A 16,298-nucleotide genomic window follows, 5' to 3' on the forward strand; every position below is an offset into this window, starting at 1 on the left:
ATCCAATTATATCCTGGTGGAAATTATTTACCTATAGTCTCTTCAAATTTCCAATCAGGTAGATGCTAAATTATATGAAATAGTATTTTCTGTTGCTGTTGACATGTAAATAGTGAGACCAGAGGTTAGTATCTTAAAATCTCCCACTGTAATACTATTTGATAATTTTAAATCAGAACATAAAATGGTGGGATTTCTAGCATAAGAACTTTCCAATCATTTATTTCTGGGAAATTCCTATCATTTCGTCTGTTAGTTCTATTCTCCTTTTTGTAGTTAGGAAACTTTATATTTTAAAAAACCTACTATGAGGGATGCCTGGGTGGCTCAGTCAGTTAAGTGTCTGCCTTTGGCTCGTGTCATGATCCCAGGGTCCTGGGATCGAGTTCCACTTTGGGCACCTTGCTCAGTGGGGAGCCTGCTTCTCCCTCTCTCTGCTGCTCCCCCTGCTTGTGTGCTCTCTCTCTGACAGATATATAAACAAAATCTTTAAAAAAAACCCTACTATGAGACTACTATATGCTAAGTACTCTTAAACATATTATGTCATTTAATAAACTAGCAAGGTATTTAATTATTCCCATTTTTGCTTCTGAGAAACTCAGAGAAATTAAATGACTTGGCCAAGGTCATGCAGCAGATGTGTGTGGTAGCAAGTGAATAAGTGGTAGAATCAGTATTCAATCCTCTTTTCCCCTATACCACACAGCCACATGGATATCCAGACTCCAGGGTTCAACTTAAACTCAGTAAATACTTAAAAATCAGCTGTGCACAAGGCCCAATACAAGATTTATGGGGATTAAAAATATTGTCCAGTGTTCCACAGTATGTGAGGGAAACAGACAAATGTAATTATAGAATTATATAGACACATATAATTACTTATGATCTAAGGCTAGTTGTGGTACATGCTGAAGTAGACATACAAATGAAAGCAAATGAGAGAACAGAGGTGGGAAAGGGATGATGTGAAATGGGTCTTAAAGGAGAGGTAGAGCTGTGAGAAAAGAAAGGAAAGCATAAGCACCTTTTTAAAAATTAATTTATTTTTCTAATTCCAAATAATTAGCATACAGTGTTATATTAGTTTCAGGTGTACAATATAGTGATTCAACATTCTATACATTACTCAGGGCTCGTCATGAGTGTACTCTTAATCCCCTTCACCTATTTCACCCATCCTTCCCCTGCCACCAGGCAATCACCAGTTCTCTATATTTAAGAGTCTGGTCTTTTAGTCTGTCTCTTTTTTCTTGTTTGGTTTCTTAAATTCCACATATGAGTGAAATCATATGGTATTTGTCTTTCTCTCAGTTATTTCACTTAGCGTTATACCCTCTACATGCATCCATGTTGTTACAAATGGCAAGATTTCATTTGTTATGGATGAGTAATATTCCTGTGTGTGTGTGTGTGTGTGTATCTACATCTATATCAATATCTATATCTATATATAAAATTTTCTTTATCCATTCCTCTATCAACGGACACTTGAGTTCTTCCATATTCTGGCTATTATAAATAATACTGCAATAAACATAGGAGTACATAAGAGTAAGAATCTTTTCATGAAGACAGGAGAGTCAGAATGTAAGTGTTGATTAGGATGGCATGGCTGCTTGTGAATGACGGTAGGAATATAGGTTAGATGTTGTAATACATAACATTTTGATGAGGAAGCAGGACAGAATGTGAGTGGTGGACTGCAGGTGAGAGAGAAAGAAGTAAAAGAGGAAATGGGGGGCAGGGGCTACAGGAAAGGCATGGCTCTGGGGCTGGCCCTCATAGTAGTGATCTGTTGACACAACTTCCAGGAGGACACATGACCTCAGACTGGGATCAGTACCCCTCGAGCTTGCTTTAGAGAGTGGACACCATGGCTGGGATCTCTAGGCAGAACTCACAAGTGTAGCCAACAATGGAGGTGCATTACAGTTTCAAGAAGTGTTTGAAACAGATCCCATTTGGTGGTTTGAGTTTCCATGGAAACATTTTTAGTCTCATTAAGAACATTTTGGCAATATTTAGGCATGGTGTTTGGGCCCCAGTCAAGCAGGAAGTCCAGGTTTACACTATAATTAGTAAGGGAATTGAATTAGAATCAGAACCTTGTGGCAGATGAAAAGTCAGACCAATAAAGCATGTAGTCAGAGATTAAGATACAAGCTGTAATTCCATAAATATATCCCAGACTTACTAGATACTAGCCTGAGAGCGACAAAATTCATTCTATTCACCAGGAAAAATGGGGATAAAGTTTCTAAAATACATTATTTAACCATAATTGGACCAGGGACTCGGCATGACTCAGCTAGAGCTAAAGATTCTTGTGTCAGCTGCTGGTGGGATGTAATGTTAGAAATATAGGCTGGATTCAGACTATGGATGGCCTTAAAAACTATGTATTTTTGTGATATCATAATATCTTTCAGAATCATCCAGGAATGACAGAAAATAGCTTCATTTTTCATTAGTCCATAATAATAGAAGAAAGAGTCCAGAGACAGATCCACACATACACAATAACTTGATTTACAACAAAGGCAACTGTACAGTGCAGCAGGGGAAAGAATGGCCTTTTCAGTCAATGAAACTGGGTCAATTAGACATTAATGTGGGAAAAAAGAAATCTTGAACTCTGCCTAATACCATACATAAACATCAATTCTAGATGGACTATAATTCTAAATGTGAAAGGGAACATAAGAGAATAGCTTTAAGGCCTTGGGGTAATCAAAAATTTCTTAACACAGTACTAACCCTAACCATAAAGGAAAAAATAATTTGATTATATTAAAATTAAGAACTTTTGTTCACAAGAATCCAAGATTAAGAGGGTGAAAAGCAAACCACCAACTGATAGAAGATATTTTCTTCTTTTTTTTCTAAAGATTTTATTTTATTTTACTTTTTTAAGTAAGCTCCATGCCCAATATGGGGATTGAACTCACAACTCTGAGATCAAGAGTTTCATGTTCTTACCGGCTGAGCCAGCCAGGCACCCTCAAAGATATTTTCAATACATATAGCAAAAAAGATGCATATCTAGAATATATAAAGAAGCCTCATAAGTAAATAAGAGACCAGCGACTCAGTAAAAACAGGGCAAAAGAGGCACTTTACAAATGAGAATATCTAAATACATAATACAATACCACAATACCTCCTCTAGAATGGCTAAAATGAAAATGTCATTATTGGTTGGTAAGGATGTGGAATAGCTAGAACTTTTATACACTGCTGATGAAAGCGTAAACTGGTACAACCACTTTGGGAAACCATTAGCCAGAAATTTGTAAAGCCAAACGTATGCATTTCCTATGAATCTACAATTTTACTTCTGGGTATTTACATAAAATGTGTATATATGAGCACCAAAAGCCATGTACAAAAATTGTTCATAGCAGCATTATTTGTAAGAGCTCAAAACTCGAAACAACCCAAATGTCCATCAACAGTAGAATGGATAAATGAACTTCTGTAGTTGTGTATGTCAATTATAGCTTCCCCTTCCCTGGAGAGGGAGCAACTCAATATCTTGTCAATTATTGAATTTAAAAACATCTGAGATCTCTACATGATATCTGTTTCTACTCCAGTTCTCTTGTGATACCCTCAAGGACTAATTATAAAGTTAAACCTCCACAAGTGCTAAATGAAATAGTGGGGGAAAAAAGGAGATGGTAGAAAAAAGGGGAGGTAGTTGACACATGCAGATATACACAGGACATAGCAGGAAAGAATATGTAGGTAGAAGTGTACTTGTCATTTTTACAACTGGCTGTAAGGCTAAATCAGGTTTTTATGATTTTCCTCTTCCACTGTATTTCCTTTGCCTCAGTCAATAAACCTCCTGGCTGGAATTCTTTAACCAGTGGGGTGACCTAAACTTTTATTCTTGGGGGATCTGAGCTCCTGGTAATCCTGTCTTCATGGAGTTGCAGTAATCTTTCGTTAACGTTGTTGCTGGGCTAGGCAATCTCCAGGGATCAATTTATATTCCTAGTCTGAAACAATGATGCGTGAGTCAAGAATTAGCTCTCCCCAGAGTATATTTCCTAGGTAGAAAGGAGTCCCTAATTCTTTACACCTAGAACATGGTGGCAGATTTAGTTGTCGAGAAGGAATAATGAGGGATTAGAAACGATCCCTGTTTAATTTTGGGGTCTCCTACTCTTAATATCTTAAATTTTACATAGTAGACATGTAACCACTAGTGGCCAACTCAGCTGATGTTTTATTTTAATTTAATTTATTAATTTTTTTTTTTTAGAGGGAGAGAGTGTGCCAGCCAGGGGGTGGGGGCAGAGGGAGAGGGAGAGAGAGAGATGGAGGGCTTGATCTCACGACCCTGAGATCATCACCTGAGCCAAAATCAAGTGTTGGAGTCTTAACCGACTGAGCCACCCAGGCACCCTTCAACTGACATTTTAATTCAGCAATTTTTTGAATCAGTCTTCAAATTTAGTTTTACAATGATCAAAAAGCTGCCTGTGGCTGACGAACAGAATACTAGAAATTTCCTAAAATTCATTACCATTAAAAGTGATCCTTCCACCTCTCAGGCTATAATTTCACACTGTTAATTCTTCATATCTTCCATCTTTGATAGGTGCTTTGTAAGCATCCAAAGCCCTGTCCTCAATGGGCAAGAAATAACTTGAGTAGCTATTTAACCCTCCTGAGCTCTTGACTTTCAGATTACCATTTATGAATACTATAGAATTGCCGCTGCTTTTGGCCCTACCTAGCCAAGGTAATTAAAAAAAAAAAAATCAGATTCCCCCAATTTCCTGCGTGTTTGTTACCCTTTACCTACCTTTAACATCAATTTCTGTAAGACTCATAGTCTTCAACAGCCTAGGTAGAAAAGAAAAGGCAATTATTGGAAGGATGTGGAAGGTTTCTTGATCACATCCCAATGCATGGGTAGTCAGGAAGCTGAGAAGATGTCTCTTTTTGGCTTCTGTAGTAGGATGTTGGGGCCCCACCTTCACTTGTATTTAGATAATGGGTATTTTCCAAATCCAGGATGGGAACTTATATGATATACAGCTAAAACAAAAGTAAACAAATAAAGCATCCCACAAAAATGTCCATTGCATTTTCAACTTCTTTCTTCTAGATTTCAGAATTTTTCAGTTGACACTTTGAGGATTTTTCTATGAGACATCACATTGTCTGCACATATTATTGTCTGTTCCCCCCCCAATATTTATACCTAATTTAAAAAATTACCAGTTTCTGGCGGCACCTGGATGGCTTCAGTTGTTAAGCGTCTGCCTTCAGCTCAGGTTATGATCCCAGGGTCCTGGGATCGAGTCCTGCATCAGGCTCCCTGCTCCGCGGGAAGCCTGCTTCTCCCTCTCCCACTCTCCCTGCTTGTGTTCCCTCTCTTGCTGTGTCTCTCTCTGTCAAATAAATAAATAAAACCTTTAAAAAAAGTTACCACTTCCTGGAAATTTCCAAGAAATACTAGTGTATTAATAGCAAGTATTCTTATGTTGGTTCTCATTTTTTTTTTTAGGGATGTAATTGACATAAAACATCATATTAGTTTCAGGTGTACAACATGACTTGATATTTGTATATATTGCAAAATGATCACACAATAAGTCTAGTTAACATCTGTCATCATACATAGTTAGAAAAAAAATTTCTTATGATGAGAACTTTTAAAATCAACTCTCAGCAATCTTAAAATATGCAACACAATATTATTAACTATAGTCATCATGCTGTACATTATATCCCCATGACTTATTTAATCAGGAAGTTTGTATCTTTTGATCTCTTTTACCCGTTTCACCCCCTCACTCCCACTTCTGGCAATCACCAATCAATCTGTTCTCCGTATCTGTGATCTTGATTTGTGTTGTTTTGGTTTGGTTTGTAGGTTCCACATCTAAGTGAGATTATATGGTACTCGTCTTCCTATTTCTGACTTACTACACTTAGCATAATGCTTTCAAGGTCCCTCGTGTTGTTGCAAATGGCAAGAATTCATTCTCTTTTATGGCTGAATAATATTCCATTCTGTGTGTGTGCATATATATGTGTATTAAAAAACCAAAACACTTAAAATAATCTAGTCTTATGCCTCTTTGGGAGAAATGCCTTGACAACTACTTCATTTTCTTCCATGGTTCATTGGTCTACTTAGATTTTATCTTGGTTTAATTTTCATAATTTATATTTTCCTAGTAAGTCAATCACAATTCAAAAATTTATTGGAATCATGTATATAATAATCTAATATAATTTAAAAACTTTTCTCCATGTTTGTGTATAACTTTTCCCATAACAAATGTTAGGCATTGTTTTCTCTTTTCATTTTATCTGTGCATTTTTGCTTTCCCACTTTTCTCTTGATATGTCCCGAAAATTTGTCTATTCTGAATCATCTCTTATATAAATGTCCTTATAATATACTAATTCCTATTTTCTGTTTCTAGTTTTGTTAATTCTTTCATCCTACTTTCCTTAGCATTTTTTTCAAGTGTTTTAAATTTAATGCTTAATTTGTTTTCTCATTCTGTTGTATATAATAAAAGCAATGGATTTGCTTATGGTGGATAGTTGCCCCTCAAAAAATTTTACTCTTTCTTTAAAGAGTATCTTATAATCATAACTTTTTTTCTCCTTCGGCTAGCTATTTTGATGTTTAAAATTTCATTAGGAATTTTTGAGTATCTAGGAGTGTAAATGCTGAGTCATATGATAATTCTGTTTAACTTTTTAAAAAACATTTTTAAAAATTTAAGTATAGTTGACACAAAATGTTGCATTAGTTTCAGGTATACAACTTAGTGATTTAACCAGTTTATACATTATGCTCTGTTCACCACAAGCATAGCTACCATCTGTCCTATTATATCACTATTACAATATCATTGACTGTATTCCTTATGCTTTACTTTTTATTTCCATGACTTATATATTCCATAAGTGGAGGCCTATATTTCTCTCTGCTCTTCACCCATTTTGCCCAACCTCCCACCTGCCTCCCCTCTGGCAACCATCAATTTGTTCTCTGTATTTACAGTTCTGATTTGTTTGTTTAATCCTTTTTTTAGGATTCCATTTATAAGTGGAGTCATGTGGTAGGTATTTGTCTTTCTCAGTCTTATTTCACTTAGCATAATACCCTCTGGGTCCATCCATGTTGTCTCAAATGGGACACTTAGGTTGCTTCCATGTCTTGGCTATTGTAAATAATGCTGCAATAAACTTAGGGGTGCATATAACTTTTTGAGTTAGTGTTTTTGTTTTCCCGGGTAAATAACCAATAGTGCAATTATTGGATCATATGGTATTTCTGTTTTTATTTTTTTTAAAGATTTATTTATTTATTTTGGAGGGGGAGGGGGCAGAGGAAGAGGAAGAAAAATCCCAAGCAGAATCCTCACTGAGTGCAGAGGCTGGTGTGGAGCTTCATCTCACAATCCTGAGATCACAACCTGAGCCAAAACCAAGAGTCAGACACTCAACTGACTGCACCACCCAGGGAAACTATTTTTTTATTTTTTAAATAAATTTATTTCTATTTTTAATTTCTTGAGGAAACTCCATACTGTTTCCCACAGTGGCTGTACCAATTTATATTCCCACTAACAGTGCACAAGTGTTCCTTTTTCTCTGCATCCTCACCAACACTTGTTTCTTGTCTTCTTGATTTTAGTTATTCTAACATGTGTGAAGTGGTATCTCATTGTGGTTTTGATTTGCATTTCCCTGATGATTAGGGAAATGCATGTATCTGTTGGCCATCTGTATGTCTGTATGTCTATTCAGGTCCCCTGACCAGTTTTTTTTTTTTTTAAGTTTTTATTTATTTATTTGACACAGAGAGACACAGCAAGAGAAGGAACACAAGCAGGGGGAGTGGGAAAGGGAGAAGCAGGCCTCCTGTGGAGCAGCGAACCCGATGTGGGGCTCGATCCCAGGATCCTGGGATCATGACCTGAGCCAAAGGCAGACGCTTAATGACTGAGCCATCCAGGCGCCCTCCCCCCCGACCAGTTTTTAATTGATTGTTCGCTTGTTTTGAGGTTGTTTGGCTTGTTTAGAGTTGTATAAATTCTTTTATAAAAATTAAGATTTTATTTATTTATTTGAGGGAGATAGTGAGCAGCGGGGAGGAGCAGAGGGAGAGGGACAAGCAGTGACAGTTTAACTTCTTTACCAATATGGATGCCTCTTATTTCTTTTTCTTGTCTGATTACTATGGCTAGGACTTCTAATACCATGGTGAATAAAAGTGGTGAGAATAGACATCCTTGTCTTGCTCCTGACCTTAGAGGGAAAATTCTCAATTTTTCCCCATTGTTCACTGTAGGTTTTTCATATATGGTCTTTATTATGTTGAGGTGTGTTCCTTCTAACTTCATTTTGTTGAGTTTTTATCACGAATGGATGTTGAATCTTGTTAAATAGTTTTTCTTTTTTTTTTGCATTTATTGAGATGATCATAAGATTTTATCCTTTTGTTGATGTGGTATATGACATCGATTGATTTGCAACTAACTATCTTTTGTCCCAGGAATAAGTCCCACTGATCATGATGAATAATCTTTTTAATGTATTATTATATGTGGTTTGCTAATATTTTGTTGAGTTTTGCATGTATGTTCATCAAGGATTTTGGCCTATAGTTTTCTTTGTCTGGTTTTGTTATCAGAGTAATTCTGGTCTTATAGAATGCATTTGGAAGCTTTCCTTCCTCTTCTGTTTTGGAATAGTTTGAAGAGAATAGGTTTTAACTCTTCTTTAAATATCTGGTAGAATTCACTTGTGAATCTGTGTGGTCCTGGACTTTTATTTTTTGATAGCTTTTTGATTACCAATTCAATTTCATTACTTGTAATTTGTTGTTAAGATTTTCTATTTCTTCCTGGTTCAGTTTTGGAAGATTGTCTGTTTCTAGGAATTTATCCATTTCTTTGAATTTTTCAGAGTATTCTCTTATGATCCTTTGTATTTTTGTGGTGTTAGTTGTTACTTCTCTCTCATTTCTGATTTTATTTAAATACTTTCTCTTTTTTCTTTTTTTCTTTTAAAGATTTTATTCATTTGAGAGAGAGCGCCTGCACACGTGCACACGAGTGGAGGAGAGAAGCAGAGGGAGAGGGAGAAGCAGGATCCCCACTGAGCAGGGAGCCTGATACAGGGCTATTGCCAGGACCCTAAGATCATGACCTGAGCCAAAGGCAAAGACTTAACCATCTGAGCCAGCCAGGTACCCCCTTTCCCTTTTTTTCTTGATGAGTCTGGCTAACAGTTAGTCAATTTTGTTTATCTTTTTCTATTTTATTTTTAATCTGTATGTTATTTCTGTTCTGACCTTTGTTATTTCCTTTCTTCTACTCACCTTGGGTTTTTATTCTTTTTCTAGTTCCTTTAGGCACAAGTTTAGATTGAGTTTTGTCTTTTTTTGTTTTTTAAAGATATTAATTTTAAGTAGTCTCTACACCTAACATGGGGCTGGACCCACAATCTCAAGATCAAGAGTTGCACGCTCCACTGACATGGCCAGCCAGGTGCACCTGTTTGAGCTTTCTCTTGTTTCTTGAGGCAGACCTGTATTGCTATAAACTTCCCTCATAGAACGGCTTTCACTGTGTCCCAGAGATTTTGGACCATTTTTTTTTTTTAATTTTCATTTGTGTCCATTTATTTTTTTATTTCTTTGATTGCTTAATTGACCCATTGGTTATTTAGTATCATTTTTAGTCTCCACATGTTTGTGTTTTTTCCAATGTTTTTTTTGTGAATTACTTCTAGTTTCATACTCTGTGGTTGGAAAAGAAGCCTGGTATGATTCTGTCTTCTTAAATTTATTGAACCTTGTTTTATTGCCTAATATATGATCTATTCTGGAGAATGGTCCATGTGCACTTGAAAAGAATGTGTATTCTTTTGCTTTTGGATGTAATGTTCTCGATATATCTGTTCCAGTGTGTCATTTAAAGACATTGTTTCCTTACTGATTTTCTTTCTGGATGATCTATCCATTGATGTGAGTGGAGTAGTAAAGCCCCCTACTATTATTATATTACCATCAATTTCTCTCTTTATGTTTATTAATATCTGCCTTGTATTTATGTGTCCCCAGTGTTGGGTATGTAGATATTTACAATTGTTATATTCTCTTGTTGGATTGATCCCTTTATCATCATGTAATGCCCTTCTTTGTCTCTTGTTACAGTCTTTGTTTTAAAGTCTATTTTGTCTGATACAGGTATTGCTATCCTGGCTTTTTTTCATTTCTATTTGCATGGTGAATGTTTTTCCATCCCTTTACCTTTAGTCTGCGTGCATCTTTAGGTCTGAGGGGAGTCTCTTGTAGGCAGCATGTAGATGGGTCTGTTTTTTAGCTGTCTTTTAGTCTGTCTTTTGATTGGAGCGTTTAGGTCATTTACATGGTACCTATTGCCATTTTAAAAATTTGTTTTCTGGTTATTTTTGTAGTTCTTTGTTCTCTTTTGTTCTCTTTGTGATTGATGAGTATTATGTGTGTTTTGTTTGGCTTTCTATTTTTTGTGTATCTATTATAGGTTTTGGGTTTGTGGTTACCATGAGGTTCATACACAATATCCTAAATAAACAGTCCATATTAACTCAATGGTCATTTAAGTTCAAACACATTTTTTTTAAAAAAAGGAAAAAACCTTTCCCTTTGATCTTCCCCTTTTACCTCCTTCCCCACATTTTATGTATATTTTGTCGCATTTTTCCTCTTTTAATTCATATTTTTCTCATGTCTAATTATGGCCATTTCTTTTCCACTTAAAGAAGTCCCTTTAACATTTCTTGTAAGGTTAGTTTGATGGTGATAAACCCCTTTATCTTTTGTTTGTCTGGGAAACTCTTTATCTCTCCTTCAAATCTGAATGACAACCTTATTGGGTATTCTTGGTTGTTGAGTTTTTCCTTCCAGCACTTTGAATATATCAAGCCACTCCCTTATGGCTTGCAGTTTCTGCTGAAAAATCAACTGATAGTCTTTTTTTTTTTTTAAGATTTTATTTATTTGACAGAGAAAGACACAGTGAGACAGGGAACACAAGCAGGGGGAGTGGGAGAGGGAGAAGCAGGCTTCCCACTGAACAGGGAGCCCGATGTGGGGCTTGAACCCAGGACTCTGGGATCATGACCTGAGCCAAAGGCAGATGCTTAATGACTGAGCCACCCAGGCGCCCCTCAACTGATAGTCTTATAAGTTTTCCCTTATAGGTAATTTTTTTTCTTGCTTGCTGCTTTTAAGATTCTCTTTATCTTGTTTGGAACGTTTTGTGCTTCTTGGACTTGGATGTCTTTTCCTACCCTAGGTTAGGGAAGTTTACAGTTATTTGTTCAAATAAGTTTTCTACATCTTTCTCTCTCTTCTTCTTTTGGCACCCCTATAATGCAAATGTTTGTTTGCTTGATGTTGTCCAAGAGATCTCTTAATATATTCTCAATTTTTTCTTTTTGCTGTCGTGTGCTATTATTCTTTTAGATCCCGAAATATTCTTTTGCATCTTCTAATCTATTGTTGATCCCCTCTAGTGTGTTTTTTACTTCATTTATTGTATTCAACTAAGATTGATCCTTTTTATATTTCGTCTCTTTATTGAAGGTCTCACTGAGTTCTCCAATTCTTTTCTCCAACTAAGTATCTTTGTGATCATTAAATTCCTTATCAGGCATTTTGCTTGTCTGTTTCATTTTTTAATTTTTGTTCTTGTTCTTTCTTTTGGAACATATTCCTATCTCCCCAGTTTGATTTTGTTTCTATGAATTAGGTGAAATGGCTACTTCTCCTAACATTGAAGTGGTGGTCTTGTGTATAGTGTCCCCTATGCAGATTATGTGTGTTTAGTGACTTTTGCTGGCTAGCCAGATATACTAGTCTTTTGAACTGTGGCATGTTTCCATTTCTCTTGCTGTTCTCTCTTTGTTGTTGAGTAGCTGTTCAGTCTTCAGTTCTTGTTCAGGAGCAATTTTCTGTTAATAGATGTAATTTGGCGTGTTCCCTGAAAGAGGTGTGTTCAGTCTTCTACATTGCCATCTTGAACTGGAACCTCTCCATTTCATTATTGGAAGTGCCAAACTTCCACAGCAGCTGCTCCATTTTATATTCACACCTGGACTTTATAAGTTGCAATTTTTACACATCTGGGCCAATATTTATTACTCTCCTTTAAAAAAATATTATAGCTATCATAGTGGATGTAAAGTATCTTATTGTGGTTTAGTATTTCCCTAAAGACTTTTGACTTGAGCAGGTTTGCCTGTATTGCTGGTCATTTGTGTATCTTCTTTGGAGTAATTTATTCAGAGACTACTATTTATTTTTCATGGGAGAACATCAAGCTGGATCATTAATGGTCTTGAACCGAGCTTCCCTGCCTGCCCATTCAGTACTCTTCCCTGCAAGTGGCAGACCAGATGACATAGTTATCTCCAGTTAGTCTCAGACTAATATTTTATTTCAACATTTACATATCTGTAGTTAAGATATAAAACTTAAGGTTGCAGTGGAATATGACTGAGACACTACCTTTACACACCAGTGAGTTTGCTTCAACTCAACATTTATTGAATGCTTGCAATGTAAAGGTGCTGTGCTGGGCACTAGGAAAGGTAACAGATCACCACCACCTAAAAAAATAATTCTCCCCATTCATCCCTGCTGTCTTACAATCTAGTTTTTAGAAGATGTACATAAGGCAAAAATTGCTAGGAAAAGAATAACAGTTGCATTCAAAAACAAATCTCATAAATTGTAGTTTCATTAGTTTCACAAGCTTTTGGCCTTTTATAACTTTGGTATAGCCATTTCACTAGTCAGTGTAACTTCCTGGGCTCAATTCTTTAGGAATAGGTTTTCATCAGAGTAACTTCAGTGTTGAAGGACTTTACCAGATAGAGCCTCTTCTTGCCCAGAACAGGAAAAATGTCTTTCAGTGTGATGGTGGAAAAAAACAACAAAATGTTGGAAGCACAATGCTTAAACCCTGTCTACTTTAAGCAAAGTAATGGAGATGTGCTGCATTGTAAGAGAGCAATTTTATAAAATCCATTTGAATTACAACTTTGATGCTGCTACATTCTTACAGTTTTTGTGACATGCCATGATACCTGAACCAGATTACTGGCTATATGAGAAAGCTCCTCTAGTTCTTCTAGTTATATACCTTCTTCCTGAACCAGTCTGGCCACTTACCTTTATTCAGTAGGTTTAGATAAAAATATTTATTGGCTATTGCAAAACATTTAAAGAAAAGCATCTCTCACTAATGAGGCTATTCAAAAGGACATTTATTATAAACTCTGAAATCTGGAAACATTTTGAGGAACAATAGCCCTACTAAGTGAAGGATAATGTTCATTTAGAGAGAAATGTTATATATTTCTTAAGCATTTACTATTTCATAGGCACACCTCATGCATTACCTCCCTATCTCAATTCTACCATTTCAATATTCTGTATATTGAAATACTCTAACAAATATCAATTCCTTTTCTGGATGTAGGATTCATAGGTCACCTCTAGAAGCTAAGCACCATGTTTGTTCTAATTTGAACTATAATCTGAATCTAGAATCTCACCATAGATTAGCTTGTGATCTTTGCTGAACTATAAATTTTGTCTTGGATCTTCATCAAAATAAAAACCAAATAGCAAAAGGCAACATACTGATTGATCCAAATGATGGCTGTAAGAAACTAAAGAAACAGGCATTTTGTTCAAAAGTGGCTGAATGAAATTATGGAAAGACAAAAATTGTCTTTAATAGTCTGAAGAAAATGTGCTTTCCAATTCAAAATTATACTTGAGATGGGATTCACAGAAATGACACTACACTGACTCAAAAGTAAAATATATTTGATAAATTTGCATCAAAATTTAACATGCCTTATAGTTAATATCCTAGTGATGTATTACAAAAAAAATCCAACAGTGGAACTAGATAAATTGATATGCACAGACGGAATTAATCACAAGCCTTACTTCATAATGTAAAAGGCTGATTAAAAAATTTTAGATAATTCTGGTTGAATAAAAAGTCATGAAATTTGAATTTTTCTTATCCTAAGCTATCATCATATACATGCTTCTCTAGATAATGAAGCAATAGATCTTATCACAAATAAAGGCCTTAACATATAAACTTATATCTAGGTAAACCTTACAAGATATTTTTATATTAAAAATGACTCTAAGCATCTAGTACTACAGAGGGGAAAAAATCTAATTCTGATGCCCCTGGGTCCTATATAAGAGTAATAACAAACACAAAACTTACAGAACGATTTGACAATTAAGACATAAGTTCTATATCAAAGCAACTTTAAAATTTTCAACAAGGGTGCCAAGACCATTAAATGGGGGAAAGAACAGTCTTTTTAACAAATGGTACTGGGATGCCCACATAAGAGAGAATGAGGTTGAATCATTACCTCACACCATATACAAAATTTAACTTAAAATCAAAGACCTAAATGTAAAAGCTAAAATCATATAACTGTTATAAGTAATTTACACATGTATCTATTTCAGCGTAAGTTACTAATTTAGGGTATGAATGAAAAATGAGTTTTGGGTTGAACTTGCATTACATAATACTGGCATGAAAACAGCCAATATTCCCTTTATATTAACAATTATTGGTAACCAAAACTAAAATTGAATTTTCTTTATGTAGCAGGCAATAGAAAACAACTACAAGGATTCTAAACTAATTATTAATATATGTAGTACTGATGTATGGTATTTAATGCTTAATGAAAAGCAGTGAAACAAATTTAGAGTATTATTTAAGAGATGCAACAACAAAACCATTTTCTCTCATTTATAATCCTAATCTTATCATCTGTAATGTTTGTCATCTTGGATTTAAGCAATATCCACAAACACAATCTTGTTTGTTAAGAAAATTAATGTGGTAAACATTATCACCCTATTAATGTGCAATCTCCTAATTTTCTAAATGTAAAATTAAGGCCCAGTAACTTGTTCAAGATAACATGGCTAGTTAACACAAGATTTCAGAATTTAATGCCCAGCTTTGTGTTAGAACACAAAACTGGGCTAATAAATATTTGCTTAAACCAAGAGATCATTAGGTACAAAATTTAAGAGTTTAACCTAATAGAAATGTAAACTCTTGGCACAAATATGACTGGCCTGGAATTAAAACATTTATATATTGTAAATAAAACACCATGCATATAAAAAAAATCCAATGGCATTTACTGATTTCCAGATCTTAAATGTCTTATCAAACTTAGAGATAACCAATCAAAAGCTCAACTTAGCATGCTAAGTCTGGATATGTCCAAACTTTAAGTTGTATGAAATTTCTTTATAGAAAATTATATAAATAGGAATTACTAGGGTTAAACACTCTTCAATCTTTAATAGCAGTTTTATATTATTTCTCAGAATACCTGAAATATTTTCAAAATTGATAAATTTAGCATATGGCTCACACTAAGATGACCATTCCATGCATAGCAAGATGTCTCTAAATGTATTTCTCTTTTAACATGAGCTGAATTTACTGCTTACGGTGAATTGTATTTCTTAGTATCAACAAGACTTCAAAAGTAAGGAGACTGTCATTTGTCAATAATTGCATGAAAGATAAGCAATCTAAAAAGCGTAAGATAATCTTAGTACAGAAATGAAATATTAACTGAATAAAACAAGATTTTGTGGTAATAGTTTGCAGAAAAAAGAAAGTTGGGCAGATCTGCCCATAATTTGGAAAGTAAACTAATTACTAAGTGTCAGAAAACTGTTTTCAATGCTATATAAAATTATCTCTTTGATTTAACCAAATAAAAATTCTTGCTACTAAATCATATGGCAAGATGTCCTGAAGCAAGTAGTTTCATGAATTCTCAGGAGAAAGAGAAAATTAAAGTTAAAAAGATCAAAAACCAAGTGTTCATCAAACCTTTCAGTCAAGAGCCTTTATTAACATGCAAGTATCATTTGCCGCAAGATATACAGTTTTTCCTAATCTTTGCTCTATTTCAATATTTTAAACTTAAGGTTACTTCTGGATCTAACACATAGAGTAACCTACTAAAACTGGTCAAAGCTGAACTTTTAGTTGTCACTTTGACCTTTAAGATCATCATTTAGGTTTTTGATATTGTCAGCAAGTAGCAGAATATAATTCTTGTACTTGATAACCTTCTATACTAAAATATGTACCAGTATGTCTTGAGAAGTTACTAAAATATATGCAATTAACATATTTAATTGCTTTGAGTAAGCTGGAAAGTACGTTAGGTCT

General features: G+C 34.9%; 1 long non-coding RNA gene across 3 annotated transcripts in view; it reads left to right on the forward strand.

The window, feature by feature from the left end:
- Window positions 1-16,298, forward strand: part of LOC141372806 (uncharacterized) — a 38,115-nt gene that overhangs the window by 19,476 nt on the left and 2,341 nt on the right. The window contains exon 3 of one of the 3 annotated variants that reach the window (XR_012378235.1): window positions 9,065-9,233. The exons of the other annotated variants lie outside the window; for them this stretch is intronic. This is a non-coding gene — a long non-coding RNA (uncharacterized lncRNA). Of the gene's footprint in view, window positions 1-9,064; window positions 9,234-16,298 lie in introns of those variants that run through there. 3 annotated transcript variants of the gene reach the window in all.

This window comes from Callorhinus ursinus, unplaced genomic scaffold (genome assembly GCF_003265705.2).
Source record: "Callorhinus ursinus isolate GAN/ISIS: 27379988/994484 unplaced genomic scaffold, GSC_fseal_2.0 scaffold5, whole genome shotgun sequence".
Lineage (NCBI taxonomy): Eukaryota > Metazoa > Chordata > Mammalia > Carnivora > Otariidae > Callorhinus > Callorhinus ursinus.